Source organism: Thermobia domestica, chromosome 3 (genome assembly GCF_964235325.1).
Source record: "Thermobia domestica chromosome 3, izTheDome1.hap1.1, whole genome shotgun sequence".
Classification (NCBI taxonomy): Eukaryota; Metazoa; Arthropoda; class Insecta; order Zygentoma; family Lepismatidae; genus Thermobia; species Thermobia domestica.
Window position 1 is genome coordinate 139,344,385 of NC_137456.1, and position 18,233 is coordinate 139,362,617.

General features: G+C 37.1%; 1 long non-coding RNA gene across 1 annotated transcript; it reads right to left on the reverse strand.

Annotated features, from left to right (window-relative positions):
- Positions 1 to 10,751: 10,751 nt before the first annotated feature.
- On the reverse strand, positions 10,752 to 17,664 carry LOC145681519 (uncharacterized). The gene is made up of 3 exons (XR_014130798.1): positions 17,295 to 17,664; positions 12,888 to 13,014; positions 10,752 to 11,559 (listed from the first exon to the last, which is right to left on the reverse strand). It is a non-coding gene; the product is annotated as an uncharacterized LOC145681519 (long non-coding RNA).
- Between the last annotated feature and the right edge of the window lie 569 nt (positions 17,665 to 18,233).

The following is an 18,233-nucleotide window of genomic DNA, read 5'->3' on the forward strand; positions in this document are numbered from 1 at the left end:
ATAGCTCGTGATAAAGAGGATGTGGGTAAAATTGGTAGTGTGCTTGAACTATATTCCCCACTGTCTGAGGAAGTGGAATTGCGTAATATTATAACTGGAATAAATACAGATAATGATATGAATGTACATGAGTTTTTCAGTATCGATAAAGACATTGTTGCTCAAATGGAAGGCCAGTCCACATTTACATATGCACACAAACGCAACATTAAGGCAATCACATTTGTATCAGCAAAGGCTGGTAAGGTATCGGAAAACAAAACGATAGATCCTGCTCTTTTGTTTCAACGGTGCTTGGTTGTGTCTCAGAGTGGAGATTTAAACTTAAATGAGGTGATGAAGTATGAGCTTTCTCCATACTCTTCTGCATTATTTGAAGCTAAACACAAACTTAGAAAGGCAGACAAACCTGCCTTAAGAAAGCATGTTACTCTTACGAATGGCGGCATCCTTCAGCCTTTTCACTATACTGAGCAGTATGCTTCGGATGGAGGTTCCCTCTTACATACGTCTAACTGGTCTCAAGGAAGTACAGCTACATTGCAGATCATTATGCATGTTTTGTTGCAGAACGATATGGAAAAACAACTTGGTTTTCGATGGCTATGGAAAACCTACTCGTGAGGACAGAATGAAGACAACTACAATAATAGTAGTTAATGTCACACAAGCAACAAAATTTGCTGAGGAAAAGGATGACTTTCTCTTCAATGGAAGCAACAAACAATTATTAATAAAATTGATTACTGTGCGCCTAAGATCGAAAGGATGCCAAGGAATACAAGCAGAGGGAGATGCAGATGTTGATGTTAAGTCACTTACTCAGTCAACAACCCTCGTCGGGGAAGATACGGTTCTACTAATATTGCTTCTCTGTTATGGCTGTACAGATAACAAGAGTCTGTATCTACGATCAGACAAAGTGAAAGCTCATATTTACAACATTATTGCCTTGAAGACCTTGCTGGGGATAGATGCATGTACACGCCTGTTATTTGCATATACCTTCACTGGATCAGATAATACTTAACGAATTTTTGGTATTGGAAAAAAGTCAGTTTTTGAAAATATTAACAAGAATTTTTTTTTTTTTTTTTTTTTGCGTGAATGTGCAAAGATTTTCTCCGAACACAGATCCAAAAACTGGAAACTACCGGGTGTGAAGCAATGTTGGTCTATAAAAAAAAAACTAAAAAAAGAAAAAAAAAAGCTTTTCTTGCAATTTGTTGGGGATCAAACCATATATTGACTAGACTATAGTGTAAGAAATCGGTTGACATTAATTTCACAAGATGCATTGAATTGTAGCATAACAGTTATATTGAAAGAGTTACTATCAAAAAAAAAAAAAAAAAAGATCTCGGAGTGTTATTTGGTAAGAAGAAACTTGCTTTCGTTGACCACATATCACTGCTACTCTGAAATGATGACTGCCATTACAATTACGAATATTTTGTATATACATCTGTACTGAAATTTGTGATCTGAAATTGTTGAATAATATTTTCTTCAAAGCTTTTTTTTTCTGTTACCTAAAATTGAATATTGTAAAACTGATACGGAATACGGTGTATTGCCCTTTGTTTTTTTAAGTCATTACCCGCTTTGATTCTGTTTTAAGTATTTTTTTTCCCTTGTTAGACAAAGTTTCTTCGGTGCGTATACTTAATAGAATTCGAATCTATATTATAAAATTGAAAATGACTATCTTTGTGACTCTTAATCTCTTGAACCACCGACCGATCTCGATCAAATTTTTAACATAGATGAGGTTCGGGCCTGAGAGGTTTTTATCATTTCACTTTGATGGTAAAACTTAGGAGAAGGGAAGGGGAGGGAAGATATATAAAAATAAATAAAATTTAACTCTTGAACCACCAGACCGATTTCGATCAAATTTACAACATAGATGATGTTCTAACCTGAGATGGGTTTTGTCATATCATTTTGACGGTGTAACTTAGGGCAGGGGAGGGGGAGAGGCATTTAAAAATGATTGAAAATGACGAATTAGTGTCGAATCCGTAGTTTTCGTGGTTGCTGGGATGAGCAGTGACACTTATGATGCTGTTTAGATCCAAGTGCAGCTCCACAGCTTGGGAGAGGGCGAGGAGGAGATATACAGGATGTCCCAAAAGTAATGGTGAAAAATGAAACCACACCTGGCACCAAAACAAGAAAAAAATGTGTATATGACATATAGTCCGGAAACGGATAGGGACGGAGCTAGACAGCTTTGAATGTGAGGGGAGAGGAGCTTCAACCTGTCAGCGGAATAGTGATAGGAGATAGAAAGAGAGTTCACAAAGACATAAAAATCATATCGGCTTGACATGTTAAACGCATGTTACATAGCTGCGCCAGAGATTCTCCACACGTCATTTAGAGATTCACCGAATGTCTGTATAGCAGAGGTAATGAAACGGTGCAGTAAAGATGGAAATCATACAGAAAAAAGTTGTTATCCGTGGCACAACTGCACGCACATTTACAATGGGAGTCAAATCAAACATCTCTTAGTATGGTTGCGTAATCTCAAAGAAACAAATGTAAGTGGTATATCAGATAGGAACTTGCAGAGAGAGAGAGAGTAGAACATGATCAAGTATAACTAGCCGTATCATGTAATGAAATAACAGGCAGAATCCACAACAACGTACTGTATTTGTAACGTAATATCTTACGCAGAAAAGCACTACAAACTACTAGGTCATACGTGGTAACAATAAACATAACTACCGAAGATGTTCAAAGTGCTGTCCTCCCACATCTATACAACCTGCTAATCGTGAGTTTCGAATGCATTCCATCACTCAAGGATTGTTGCGTAAGCGTTAGCATGTATTTTCAATGCGGTTTTATAAATCAACAAGTTTCCTTCTCGAAGTGTGAAGTTCGTTTGTCCCCTCACTCGCTGTCTAGCTCCGTCCTTGTCCACGTTCGGACTATATGCCATATAAACTTTTTTCTTGTTTTTGTGTCAGAAACCTGTGGTTTCATTTTTTCACCATTACTTTTGGGACATCCTGTATAAAGATGACCTAAAATGACCGACTCTATAGACCAATGTTAGTGCCGAATTTATAGATTTAAAGATCGCTGACATGAACAGTGATACTTCTGATGCCGTTTATATCATCGGAGGGGGATATATAAAAATCATCGAAAATGCGCGGTATCAAAGAGCACTTTAGTAATAGTGAGAACTGACTGACTAACGGAACATGTTACTACTTTTTCTTAATTTAACCCAGCGAGACGGGAAATTGATGCTAGTTTTGTTATAAATATGTTGATAAAGTGATCTTGGATTTTTGTTTACTGGATGTATAATTTATTTAAAACGAAACTTAAATTTAACTCTAATTATCATTTTGCATACCGTTTTTAAGTTTTGTAGTTCTGATAAGCTAGACGTAAAAGCATACGAAGGCAGTTGTGGTAGTAATTCTATTTAGTATCTATACGTAAAATGTGAATTTTATTCATTTTTACGAAAAAAAAATCAACCATATAAAAGTGAAGTGATTTGATAGCAGAGCGCTGATTTCTGGTATGCAAGTTCGTCGTAGATTCACTATCTATACGTTCAGAAGGAGCTCGATAAAATTTACCCACGAGAAAACATTTCTCAAAGCATAAATATTTAAATTATTTATTGAGTTCAACACTTGAATGCAAAAATTTAAGTCGATAATCATTTTCATGAATTTACTGAGAATTCTTCAGTGCTATTACCGAACTACTTTACGCATTAACAATATTATTTCACCATAATGTATTCGTACTTACAATCGTTTTCTTTAACCAATGGAGCACACTTGTTAATTGTTTATACGTGTATTAGTCCATGTGAACATTACAGATCGACTGAAATGTCTTGAACACATGAATTAACATTCAAACCAAAGAAACGTACAGATATGGTAAAACAGCAATGATAGCAAGCTAGTTACAATTGACTGATTACTGAATGAAATTTCTAGTTTCATGTCTCACGAATATGCCCTGTAGGCTAAGGGAGACGGATGATTAATGACAATGAATGATTATTAAAAAAATTGGTGGAATGATCATATGGGAGGAAACATCCGAATCAGGAGAAAACGAACGGAGTTGATGTTGTCCTCTACAAACTCATATGGCCTGGGATCGAACTATGAAGTCCTTGCACCAGAGGTGAGCGCTCCGCGACTCATCCACTTTGCTCCTTGACAACGAATGTTTGTGATATGTCACGACGAGTAATAAACACAAAATTATGTTGCAGTGAGTGGAACAATATGAGGAAAACCACTCTACAAAGACAAAACTTGTCAAAGGGCTGAAGAAACGTTTGTTTTTATGATATTTTATTTATGGACTTCAGAGAACGTACAGATCGAAGCAATGAAATTGTTACCAAATGTTTAAGTCCAAATTACTAATAAACTCTTGCGCCGTATGCTTATGCATCCAGAAACACTTGTCTCGGTTGACTTTCTGCTACTGGTATTCAATCTTACTCGCCCTCCTGTTTCCCCTCTCCTTGTCTGAAGCAGTCCGTGTTACATAAAATACTCTTTTCATTCAGATGGAGAAAAGCAAGAATCAAGTTTACAAGCTTTATAGCTTTAAATATGTGTCTTTCATTCGTTTGTTCTGAAATGCCCTTTTAGAACCTGAATTAGAAAAAATGCCACAAAATGTTCCCATAGTTTCATAAACGCCTCCATTTAGATTCTTACACTTCTTCAAAGATTGCATATCACGTCAAGCTAGGAAGATGTTCCTTATGAAACTTATGTAAATTGTCCAACATAACGGCAGTAAGTTTTGTGCTTTCCAATGTCTGTAATTCGGGCGTAGATCGCTAAAAACTACTGACTAAAATGGAAAAATGAATATTATTCAATGATTAATTTCATATTTTTAGTAATTCCAAGCAAATCTTCCAGGGGTGTCACTTGGGCAGGACAGGAGGGTGTAATTTTCCCTCTTTTGAGTTTGATAAACACGTAAAGTTTGATAAAATATATAGTAAAACACTGATATATAAAAAAAATGAAACTCTTATGTCGGTGGAGAACCCCTCTCTCCGAAACAAAATCTACACCGTGTAAAACGACGCTCCTTTTAGCAACAAGCCTATACAGTTAAGATGACACATTGCTAGAACGCTTAGGTTTGGTTTTCCAGAGTTGAAGGTTTGATTTCAAGCCAAGTGAGTTCATACTGGACGACATTGAGAGAGAGAGAGAGAGAGAGAGAGAGAGAGATTCAAATATGGAGACAGAGAGGGATGATTTATATACGCAAGTTTAGAATTGGAGAAAAAAATGACCAGACAGCATCCATATTAGGATGAAATTTGTGATTTTGTAAAACAGAAGAAGAAAAGCTTCCGAAATGCTATGATAATATTAGGCAGTTGTCGAATTAAGGTGGAGAACTCTTTTTAGAGCATCCGATGATTACGAAGGGAGAGAAAGATCTTAAGATCTGGGCAGCTAAGAATTTTAAAAAATCTTCAGCTTCCGAGACGAGTTTCGCATCACGAACTTCTCAGCTATCGCACCATAACTTTATCCATTTTTTAAAAAAGTTAATTGATTCATTGAACGTGCTTCATTAACTTGCTTAACTACTTATTACTAGATTTTTACTTGTTTTACTCGCTTAACCCGTTCTTCTATTAACCTAGAGCGACATGGACACGAACACAGAAACATCGAGGACAGTTAAAATTCCAAAGGCTCTCCCACCGGAAATCGAAACCGGGATCCCGTACACCATAGGTGCATGTGTTAGCCACTGGGCTAGCGGGGAGGGCATCCATTCAGCCACGGACAACTCTACGCATTCATTCATATACTTTTCCTGTAGCTACGTTGAGAAACTAGTAGAATGGAATATTGCAAAAGTTGACATGGTGGGTGTGCCCGTTACTTTGAACGTAGAACTCTTGTAGCTTAGTTACAAAATGCATAATGAACTTTCCTCTGTTCAGGAAAACTGTACACTTTTTAAGGTAGTAAAAGCTGACAACAGCTTACAAATTTGTGTCAGGACTTAACTTTCCACATTATTATACAGAGTCTTTAAGAAATAGGAAATGTAACAACAGAGGCGGGTAGGTAACAACTAAAAACATGCCCACAACAGAAATTCTGAGCTGTTGATTAGAGTTCCGTCAATTCTATAGCCAGAGAGCTGCCAGCATTAATTGCGCCAGCAGCAAAATACAAGACCGTTTGGCCATGCATTGTTTGCCGGTAACACTACACAACGCAAAATGTGTCCTTTGTTTAAGAAATGTTTTTCTAAATTATTTTTTTCTCAAGCAAAGCACAAATCTACAGTTCATTTCTTCGTATATCATGTATAGTGTTCCCCAAAAAAAAACACCATATTCATACATTTCGTATATTACGCAAAAAGCAATTGTGAATTCGTTTAATGTTTCAGCTCCCGAAAATTGTACATTTCATGTAGAAGAAGGACGTTCAAGCAACAAAGGCGTCAACTTCGAGTCACCATCCCTCTCATGTGTACCACATCTCATCATACAAGAAGAGTTAAACGATCTGGTACGAAACTTAAATCTATCGAAAACAAAAGCGGACATTTTGTGCTCTCGATTTGAGGAATACTATCCATTAAAAAAAAAAAAAAAAGAAAAGAAAAAGAAAAGAAATTCAAAACTATCACGTTTCGAACGCGACAGAGTAACTTTTCATCTTACTTTTTAGAGACTGGAGGAATTGTGTTTTGTAAGAACGTTAATGTTTTATTTGAGAAGTATGACCATGAACACAAACCAGCATAATGGCGATTGTTCATTGGTTCGTGTAAAATAAGTCTGAAGGCAATGCTGCTCTATATTGTTAATTCTTATCACAACATTGGGAACCCTGAAGATGTTTTCTTTCCCCTCATTATACATCAAACTAGGTTTGATGACAATCTTCGCCAATGCATTAAATCGAGAAGCTCCTAAGGACAAAAATCCCAAGCCTAAGTGACGCTGACACAGAGATAAAAGAAGGCGTGTTCATTAGTTTACAAATGAAAACTGTCATGCAGGATAGTGAGTTTGAATGTACACTGTCAGACATACAAAAGGCAGCATGAAACTGTTGTTAATGATAGGATGCACTGCTTGCAAACTTCTCACCATCCTCCCGACAATCGTAATACAGTGAAACCTCTACTAACGGACACCTCTATAAAGCGGACACCTCCCACAACGGACATATTTTGTAATCCCCAAACACCGTAATAGGAAAAAACATATTGGCAAACCTCTCTAAAGCAGACACTCTCTAGTACGGACAAGGACAGTCTTTCTTGTCTATTATAGGTATTATTTACCTTCTATTACGGACACTTTCTCTAAAAACAAGTTGAAAAGTACAGTATAAATACACTTTTAGTAATTCATACTATGTCACCAAGGAATAACATGAGGGTGTGACAACATTTTGCCTCCTCAACTGTCTAGTCAGCAACCCTGAGGAAGGGTCTCTGTTTCACAACACCCTTCTGTCCTTTGCTTGCATTCCAATCTCATCCAACCTCTTTCAGAAACAAATGTGATTGATAGTTGGCCACTGTTTGGGATGACACATCATTCTACTGTCCCGCTGGAATCTCTAACCAAGCAGAAGACAAGTTTGGTGTTTTTGACCACGGGTATGCGTATTGTCTTTTAAAAAAGTCATTACTGGACTGCAATTAACTCACAAATTAAAGCAACACACCGAAAACGTAGTAAGTAGCAATAAGTGTAAAGTGCAGAGAGCTATAACATCTTATTCCCATGTTGTGCTCGAACATAGGGAATAGGATAACGCAAGATAATGTAGATACAGTAACATTTTGGTAATATTCATAAATACGTGATTCATGCAAAAATACTTTTTCTAATTGCATATTACCTTGTTTATTAATTTACGTAAGAAACTATTGAAACCTCTGTAAGGCGGACACCTCTCTATAGCGGACATTTTTTGATTCCCCACGGCTGTCCGCTTTAGAGAGGTTTAACTGTAATATATTGTATTTTATATCAAGTGAAAGTTTATTATAATTCCTACAACTTACGTGTCAACCACTTTTTCGATTAAAACAAATTTTACACTGTTACTTCAATTATAAGTAATGCATTAATGTTAATATTTTCTTAATTGAACATAAATTTTCTGGTTTTTGCACCGTTGAAATTGAAAAGTAGTCTTAGCTATGATAAGCGGGATAAATGTAGATTCTTTTTGTTGCAAAATGGTTATTGCAGGTGCAATGGTTGGGTTTTAATACATTTTATAATGAAAACTCTGTTTTTCAACTATAGGGGGAATGGGGGAAGCGGAAGAAGAGGGGACTTTTCATCCTAAACACTACCCAAGCGGCACACCGACGTCGAAAAGACGTGGTTTTTTTGGTGTAAAACACCGTAAAATACACCGAACATGACGTGATTTACACGTCTTTTCCTACGTGGAAATGTCCGGGAATATGACGTGATTTTTATGACGTCTTTTACACGTCATAGAATATGACGTGATTTTTATGACGTCTTTTACACGTCATAGAAATGACGTGTAAATCACGTCTTTTTTACGTGATTTCCACGTGTAGATCACGTCTTTTTCACACCCTTCATTAGAATTGGGGGGAAGGGGCGTTCTCGAAATGAGGCGGCGAGAAGCAAAGGGGTGTAAGCGATATTTGCAATAAAGTATGGATGTCTCAAAAATGGATTCTGCACAGCTAAATATACAAACTGGATTGTGAAGCTCGTCGCAGTCCAATAGAAAGTCTACCCATGAATGCTCTACGCCGAACTTCATTATGCAGTTTGTATGTTTTGCAATGCAGAATCCATTTTAGAGACATACATACTCTATTGAAAATGTCACTTACACCCCTTTGCTTCTCGCTACCTCAAATGTCATGGAAGTCTGACAGGATTGTTCAGTTCCAAATGTCAAAACCATTAGAAATTGATGTGCATCCGTAGTTTTGATATTAGGAATTTCAATCCATGTACTACCTCGATTATTCGCCACACTTTTGAGGCTATTTACCAGCCCCTATTCAACCGTTTTGCACCAAAGTTAGGGGTTAGGCTACTAGAGCTACCTAGTTCTGGCCCTGTAAATTTTGAAATAGATCGGTTGAATAGTGGTTGAAACAAATAACCCTGAAACTGTGTCGAATAATCGAGATCCTACTATACATAGATTGAGATTCCTAATGTCAACACTGGATACACATCAATTTATGATTATTTGGACATATGAAACTGAATAATAATAATAATAATAATAATAATAATAATAATAATAATAATAATATCTACTCTAAAACACACAGCTTACAACACATTTTTTTAAAAAAATGATAAAAAAGAAAAAATCATACTTTTTCTATTTTCTTAACTGCGTTTTTTTTTCTTGACAGTTCTGAACTGATCTCTGGCCGCAACACTTTTCTTGGAAAAAAAAGTCTACGAATAACAACTGGACAACGATTATTATAAGTAAAAACAATAATGAAAATAAATTTATCCTTGTGGCTGCTGCTTGATTTTTCACCATTGTGTTGTAATTTGCATAATAATTTACAAGCTCCTATACCAGATAAGTAAGACCACTAGGTTATTGTAATAAATAACAGATCAGGATAGACCCTAAGAACCCTAGATCTTGCCACAGCGAAATACATCACCACCCTCTCTCGGAAGCACACATTGGGGAACGTCAAAGTATTGTGGTCTATTTGATTGGTCTGTACCAAGAATTTGGAAATTTCGCTTCTCCGAATGTTCGTATTATCTATGGATTGGGGATTTCCATATCCAATTAACCACCTCTAGTGTTGTTGATTTATATTTTTTTAGTATTTGGATACTAGCCTATTGAAGAGTATATATTCGCCTTAATGTGTGGTATATTTATCTACACATTAAGAAACGAATATACAATAGCTGTCGAGGAATAATTATATACCTAATGCAACAGGAAAGAAACGGCAGCGCTTGCTCCACGAAAGGATAAATTTAAAGCCATACATTAAAAAGAAAACCGAGACGCATTGAATCGACTTGAAAAACATAAAAAAAAAGCCCTCGAATGTAAGACTCACCCTTGGCGAAAAAAAAAAGCCCTACATAACTTTTAAGAATGAGAAAAGACGAATAAACATGGTAAAAACAAAGAATGAAATGGAAAAATAAAGGAACATTGTACTTACAGTCCTAAGAAAATGAAATGAAATGAAATCTTTGAGTTTTACGTCCCACGCTTATACCGGTTAGGCTAAAGGAGACGGTGATAATGAGAAATGAATGAAATGGTGGAATGAAGAAAGTGGGAGGAAACGGGAGAACCCGGAGAAAACCCACGCACACGGTGTTTGTCCACTACGTGGACAAAGTTCACTTGGCGGGGGCTGGGATCGAACCCGGAACCCCAAGCACCAGAGGTGAACGCTCTACCACTGAGCCACCGCGGCCCTTAGTACTAAGAAGAATCCACTCATTTCGTCACTGGAATTTATTCATGTGTATTTACTAGTACCTTCTTCTTAATGAAATTACGGTACAACACGTGCTTCCATAAATTTTATAGCTATCCATTATTACGCTAGTATGCGCACACATACACACAAACACAACCACCCACATCCAACACACACTCACATACACAAGAACAATGAGTTTTATTGACAGTGCAAAATTTAGGACTAAACTTTTATAACTCCAATTTAAGACACCTTTATTTTGGAGGTGAAAAATCGAAAAAGAAAGTACATCTTAAAATTAATTAACCTCTGAGGGATGAAAGCGAAAACACATAACCATTAATTTGAATTCTACATTTATTAGTTATATGTACAATGTGCACGTTTTGTCGTATAAAATAATATTCATGCTATTTGTAATGCAACAAGAAACACTGATTGTCTTTATTATTTGTAATACAAACAAGAAATATGTAGACAATGCAAATCTGTTGGTTATAATCTAAAACTTACAGAGATCTTTTAATAATATAAAATAAAAAGAATCAAATTTTTCTATAAATTTCGTATGAAGGAAAACACCTTTCATAGTTATTGAAAGTACAGAAATGCAGCATCATATCAAAAAAGCCTCACGTGCTTAAGTAGGTTAAAAATGGGGACTGCGGTAAGTATCCCACTTATTATCCCATCTATTATACCAGTAGCAGTTTCTTCCATCTTTTAGTTTTCGAAAGAGATGCCTTTACATTGATTTCCAACAAAGCGAGGAGGAACAGGTCAACATGTTTCAAGCATGCCGAATCCTTTTCATCCTCAAACAACAAGGCAGATGGAAGTGAATATCTTTCTACTAACATTTTGAAGATTTGTGGCATCTGTTCATTTGAAGATCTTTATTTTTACTCACGAATGATAAGTGTCTTTAAGGCTAGTTTGCACAACGTGAACTTTGCTCTTTTTTCCGCGGGAGTTAAATTCCATCGCCAGCTCTTTGGACACCAAGCATCAGAGAAAGGTCCCTTTTCCTCCCAACGATGACAGATAGGAACACTGAAACAGAAAAAAAAATCATGAACAATCATAGTGCAATTTTTCAGGTAGGGAGAAAATTTTAAAAAATAATTACAATACGTCATGTGTAACTACAATCAATACGCAATAAAACGATTAGTTACTGCACTCGCTTGCATGAAGTCCCACTTTTAACGGCCTTCCAAACAGCGAAATTAAACTACCATTAATTTTAGTTATTCTGTAATAGCTTAACTTTTGATTTTATTGCAGCTGTTAACTCTGATTGTTCAGGAGGATCAAACAAGTTGGGGGATATAAGACTTTGTATATACAGATACATGACAAATAATTCTGAAACACTCATAGAAGGCTACATTACGTATGTGCTCACAATATAAAATGCCACTCCAAGACCAACTTTAGGATGTGAGCTAAAAGTGACGATCAAGTATATTGATACGATATTGATACAAACAAAATGGTGTATAACTTATGTATTCCGAAAAGTAAAAAAATTGTGAGCAAACGCCCCCTCACTTGTTACTGGAGTATTTTTAAAAAATAAGACTTCTAGAACCAGAATTCTGTCACAAGCAGTAGGGTGAAAATCGTCACATTATTTGTTCTGAGCAGGGTTAGAAGTTGCGGCAGTTATTATTATTATTATTATTATTATTATTATTATTATTATTATTATTATTATTATTAATAATAATAATAATAAAACTTCTCTTTGGTGAAAATTATATTTTACCCCTCTGTTGAGAAAAATATTTTCGGGAGGAGTACTTTTATCCATTCAAAAAAAAAAAAAAAAAGCGCGAACACTATAACATGTGATACATTCCATATTAAAGCTTTGCTTATATATAAATACTCAAGTCAAATAAAATAATTGCTGAAGGAATAAAAATTAATAAACAGGGAAACCTTTAAAAATCTAAAATAATAAATAAATAAATAAATAGAGTGTACCTGAAGAAGACAAGGGTAGTTGCTGAAACAGTTACATTTAAATAAAATTGGCGCAGCTGTGGCTCGGTGATAGAGCGTTCACCTCTGGTGCTTGGGGCCAATGATTCGATCCCAGCTCACTTCAAGCGGCTTTTCTTGGAGTTCTCCAATTTTTTCCCACATTCTTCATTCCACCATTTAATTCACTTCTCATCATCACCAACTCCCTTAGCCTCAGTGCCTGATCGTGGAACGTTAAATTGAATATTTCATTTATATAAAAGTATTGCCTTGTTCAACAATTATTTTATTTTAGTTAAGTACTAATAAAATATTACTACTTTCTTTCTTTTCTTCTTACTCGGCATTTTCTTACATGGGTATTATAAAATAACATGTCAAAAACTCACCTGTCGCAACTTTGGTATGTATGTCATCCTCCACAGTGATATTTCTAGAGCAGCTCGACGAGCAGAAAGGGGTCAGGTGGTCTGCTGTTGATCAATTCATCATTTGCAGGAGCATTGGCCACACGCTCTGGAAAGTGGGAGTACATACAAGGCTTATTTTGGCAAATAACAAGTATTTACACCTAGGCTTATTACAACGACTAAATACATTTAACATGAAATGAAGCAGTTTAATTTTATGTAAACAGTAAAGTGGGTTTTTACTACATTTTGTATTTAAAAAAAAAAAAAAAACAGAGCTTATAGAAAGAAAAATGAGTTGGCAGGAAAATATCAGCCATAAATTTCACATGCTTTCTGTTCTGGATATTTTCAGCGTAAAGGAAGGTGTGAAGAAGAGTCCGAAATCGTCCCAACCTCGATGCAGGAATGGCCACTTCTTAAATGGAAAGATACGCAAAATAAATATTGACGAACTTGTGGACAGATAGATTTTATGGATTATTGTCTGCCCGTTGTTAACAAGAAGCAGGGATCGGAAAATCTTTGAGTTTTACGTCCCACAATTATGCCGATTAGGCTAAAGGAGACGGTGATGATGAGTAATGGATGAAATGGTGGTATGAAAAAAGTGGGAGGGAACGGGAGAACCCCGAGAAAACCCACGCACACGGTGTTTGTCCACCACAAAGTTCACTTGGCGGGGGCTGGGATCGAACCCGGGACCCCAAGCACCAGAGGTGAACGCTCTACTACTGAGCCACCGCGGCCCCATAAGAAGCAGGGATCGGTTTTTAGAACGGAGTGAGAGCGTAAAATATCGCATCTTGAACACAAAGAACACAAATGACTACCTGCGTTTTCGAACGCGGACATTTTCTGACCAAAAACACCAAGGCAAGTAATTTCTTGCTATGTATTGCTTCATTTAAATTCTGCAACGTGAAAAAAAAAAGTTTTTATCTTACATTTATAATACAAGCTTGAAAAAATCAAGAGCTCCAATTCTGGGGTATGTCTTATTTTTTTTAAAAAAAATAAAAAATATCCTACTCTGGGAGGGGCAGTCGTCACCTCTGGATCCGCCCCTGTTGTGTACACACCTTCCTTTTGGTGGCAGCAGATATGTAAGCCCCGAAGCAATGAGGTATTTTTTTTTTTTACTGATGGGGCTGCAGTGCCTCAGTGGTAGAGCGTTCACTTCTAGTGCGTGGGGTCCCTGGTTTGATCCCAGCTCGTGCCAAGTGGGCTTTGTGATGGACAAACACCATGTGCCTGAGTTTTCTCGACACTCTCCCGTTTCCGCCCACTTTCTTCATACCACCATTTTTCACATTTCATTATCACCATCTTCCTTAGGCTCGGTGCCTTTCCTGGGGCGTGGAACTAAATATTTAATTTCATTTCTTTTTAATGATGAGGAATTGGTGTTCCACCTGAAAGCAGGTTTTTGACCCAAAGAGACTTCCGTTGTTAATGTGCGCATAAACATTAGGAGGATATTCCCTATGTCAAGAGCTCTCTTAAACACATCTGACTGAAACCAGCACCAGCCCCCAACCACGGTCCCTTAATAAGACATTTGGTTTCCTTTGAATCGTTTCACGATTAGCAGTGGAAATCATAATAATATAGTCATGTAGAGGATACTTAACTGAGCTGGAATATATTTTTTTGAACTTCAGTGGCAACATTGATAAGTATCCATCATCACATGCTGGCACTGGAGTAAGTACTGTAATCTAAAATGCGAGGGAGCTGTCTACTCAATTAATGAACAAAATATTCGAACAGTCAAAAACCCGTTACATTATTATGATTTCCACACCGAATTCTGTAGCACAGTTACGGTAGCCAAGTGTCTTGTGAGGGTGTGTAGGTGCAGCAGGGCGATGGTTGCAGTTTGAGAGTACTCTCAACTCAAGGTGACCAGACGTCCCGTTTTGGCCGGGACAGTCCCTTATTTTCAACCGTTGTCCCGTTTCTTTCAGATTCTCAAACGGGACGCCTAAATGTCCCGTTTTTAAGCAAACATGACCCAGGTGTCCCGTAATTATTATTCAAAATATAAATAGCCAATGCTAATTCTACACTCTTCCGTACCAACACTTACTGGGAAGGTTCACCCGTGCCTAGAACTTCTGAATATTCAAATGAGAATTGAGTGTTCTGTGGTTCAAGTGGAAATTGAGTGGGAATTATGAGTGTTGAAGTAGTTAAAAGTATTGTTGGGTAATACTTAAGTTAGAAACGCTGTGTTATCATTCTTACTTTGTATTTTGTAAATTGAAAACACTGCTGAGTCCCAAAATGCAATGTGGAAGTCACCCCACCCCCCGTCGCCGATTCGTATGCGTCCCGTTTCTGAAAGTAAAAGTTCTGGTCACCTTGTCTCAACTGGGGTAATATCCTCCCACTGATTATGCACATATACAATGGGGGCACTATTTTAGCAAACGGGTCTACCAAATATTCATCTATTTTGTGGATTTTTTCACTAGATTTAAGACAGTAGTGCTACAAAAGGTTAAACAAAACATAACTGAGTGAGCGAAGGGGTTAGAACTTCCATAGGGCTCGTTGATTCTAACTTTGAAGTCATACACGATTGGCATTGCAACAATTGCCGAGGGTCATTTCCCAAAGAGGTTCACTCGAGCAGTCGGTTCTACCTAACAGAAAATTCATAGGCAACATACGATGTGAAACATATTTTTGTGAAGGAATAAAAGTGTGAATGTCAGTAATTAATGTCAGTACACAGCAAATTGAAATGAATTTTGGGCATTATTCGAGCAGACGGTTCTACCAAATTTTGACATATTTCTTACAGTTTCATATCAGGTTAGAACAATGCATTTCTTTTAGCAGAGCATGAACTAAATCAGAAGCTCCATTAGTGCTTGCAGATTGACTTCAGGCCTCAGTACAAATACAGCGTGGACGTAAAGCGTAACAATTTCAGTGAATAAAACACGAACCAATTTATTTCAGCTCCCCACTAAAAAGCAGGGGTAGGAGCACAGCAACAGGGTCCGAACGGCAGCGACGGGGAATATACGTCTAAACGAGAATAGTGGAAGACCACACTTACATATGCAATACTTTCACTGATCACTTAAAATTCATTTCAATATGCTGTACACTGACAGTAATTACTTATATTCACACTCTCATTTCTTTACGAAAAATGTTTCTTATAATATTTTACCTATAAATTTTATATTTGGTAGAACCGTCTGCTCGAGTGAAGCCGCATTTTGAGTGATAGTGAAATCATTGTAAGCGTAAGTGTGCTTTTCCATTATCCTTCTTTACGCGCATAGTCCCCGTCGCTGACGTGCCTGTTCCCTACGAACGCACCTCCTCGTTGCCGCTCGGGCCCTCTTGCTGTACTCCTGCACTGATTCCAATAGAATGCATTTGTCTTTTTAGTGGACACCTAGCAAAAGTTATTTCGTGTTTTATGCACTGTACTTAATATGCTACGCGTCGGGAAGGTTCTAGAACACAAGTCCCCCCCATATAGGTTAACAGCTAGATTGGTTCTTTTCTGTACCAAAGTTTAACATTTAATTCACATAGTATTGTTGAGCGAGCGTCAGCGAGTGAAGGCGGGTTAGAGCCCCGCACGGCACGTTGTTTTCTGTCTTTGTTACAATTAAGTGGGAAGGGGTACCTGTGTTCTAGTACCTTGCCCCATGCGTCTACTCTATATTTACACTAACCCCCGTGAAGTCAATCTGCAAGTAGTAATGGAGCTCCTCATTTAGTGAATATTCTGCTATAGGAAATACAATGCTCTAACCTAACCTGAAAATGTAAGAAATGTATTAAAATTTAGTAGAACCGTCTGTTCCAGTAATGCCTCCAAAAGCATACACTTACTGTCATCTCGTTGTTTGCTTGTATTTATCAGTCTTTCGCCTTGGCAAATAGTACCACAAAGCGTGCAGCTTTTATTATACGGATTCATAGTATAAGTAGTAGTAGTAGGAACGGGTTAGAAGGCCCGCGGAGGTTGGTTGGTCCTGTTCTCGACATGAAATAGGCAAATTAAAGACTTGTCCAATTTTTTTCGTATATTTTACAATCTACGGATCTGTATAATAAAACTGCACCACAGAATGACATACTTTCCCATGCATACTCACTACCATATACGGTTTATTGAAAATAAAAACACATACATTATCATTTTACTACCTTCACTATTAACATTTTCTATAGTATTCTACCTAAAATATTTAATTTGATACAGGCGTCTGCAAATGTTAACCTAATGTAGGTATCCTCGTTCTTTCTACGGTATTTTAATACACTGTAATAAGAAACCGTAGAATACTCAATCTGCTGAATTTTACACAGAATGCACCTAGATAGGAATAGGATAGGAATTATACTTACTTGTCTTAAAGCTGACCTTTATCACAGGTGACTTTAACAAAACACATTATTTATATTCACAAACAATACCATCAAAACACGATTCCGCAAATGGCTCACGATTCCCAGCATGCACTGCTCAAACTGCAGTTACAGTACGGGGAACGTCCGCGCTTTTTAGCACCTAAAAAAGACGTCTATTTTTGGTGATGTCCGACACGTGATTCTTTGTACCATTCTGGCACGTGATAAACACGTACAATTTAGGTCATGTTTGACACGTCATTTTTGTTACCATTTTGGTACGTGATAAAGACGTTCCAAATTTTCAAAAGACGTCATTTTGAATTCGAACCCCAAAAAAAGACGTGTTTATGACGTGACTGTGCTACTTGGGTACTTGCAGAGTACCATCGAATGGGACAGGTTTAGTTTTGTAACTATTTTTTCCTCTAAAAAAAGCTTCGTTGATTGGATTGCAAATGACATTGGATGAGTTGTATTCACTTTCTGTTCTGCAATTAGTTTAAATGACTCAAAATTTCGAAAAGTAATTTAATTGGACACATTTTTATTGAACTGTACTATATTTAAACTGCACTATATATGCTCCTCATTAGAAAAATTTATATTACATTACTATATATTACATATATTACATTACTACGGAAAAAGGACCGCTGGTACGTTTAACCCTCTTCCACCTACCCCTACCATTAGTTGCATAAAGTATTTCTATTTTTTCTTTGAAATGGTGGCAGCCCTACATCACCATGCTCCAGCCTCCTCTACTTTTCCAGATTGTCACAGTTACCCATTTAAGAGAGGCTGGACGAATCTCAGAATGCATCGGAACGAGAAAAATTTCCTGCCCCTACTGGGGATCAAACCCGAACTGTCTAGTTGCGGGATGTACGACTTGCTGACTGCGCTACTGTTGCTTTTATATGACTGCTTCCA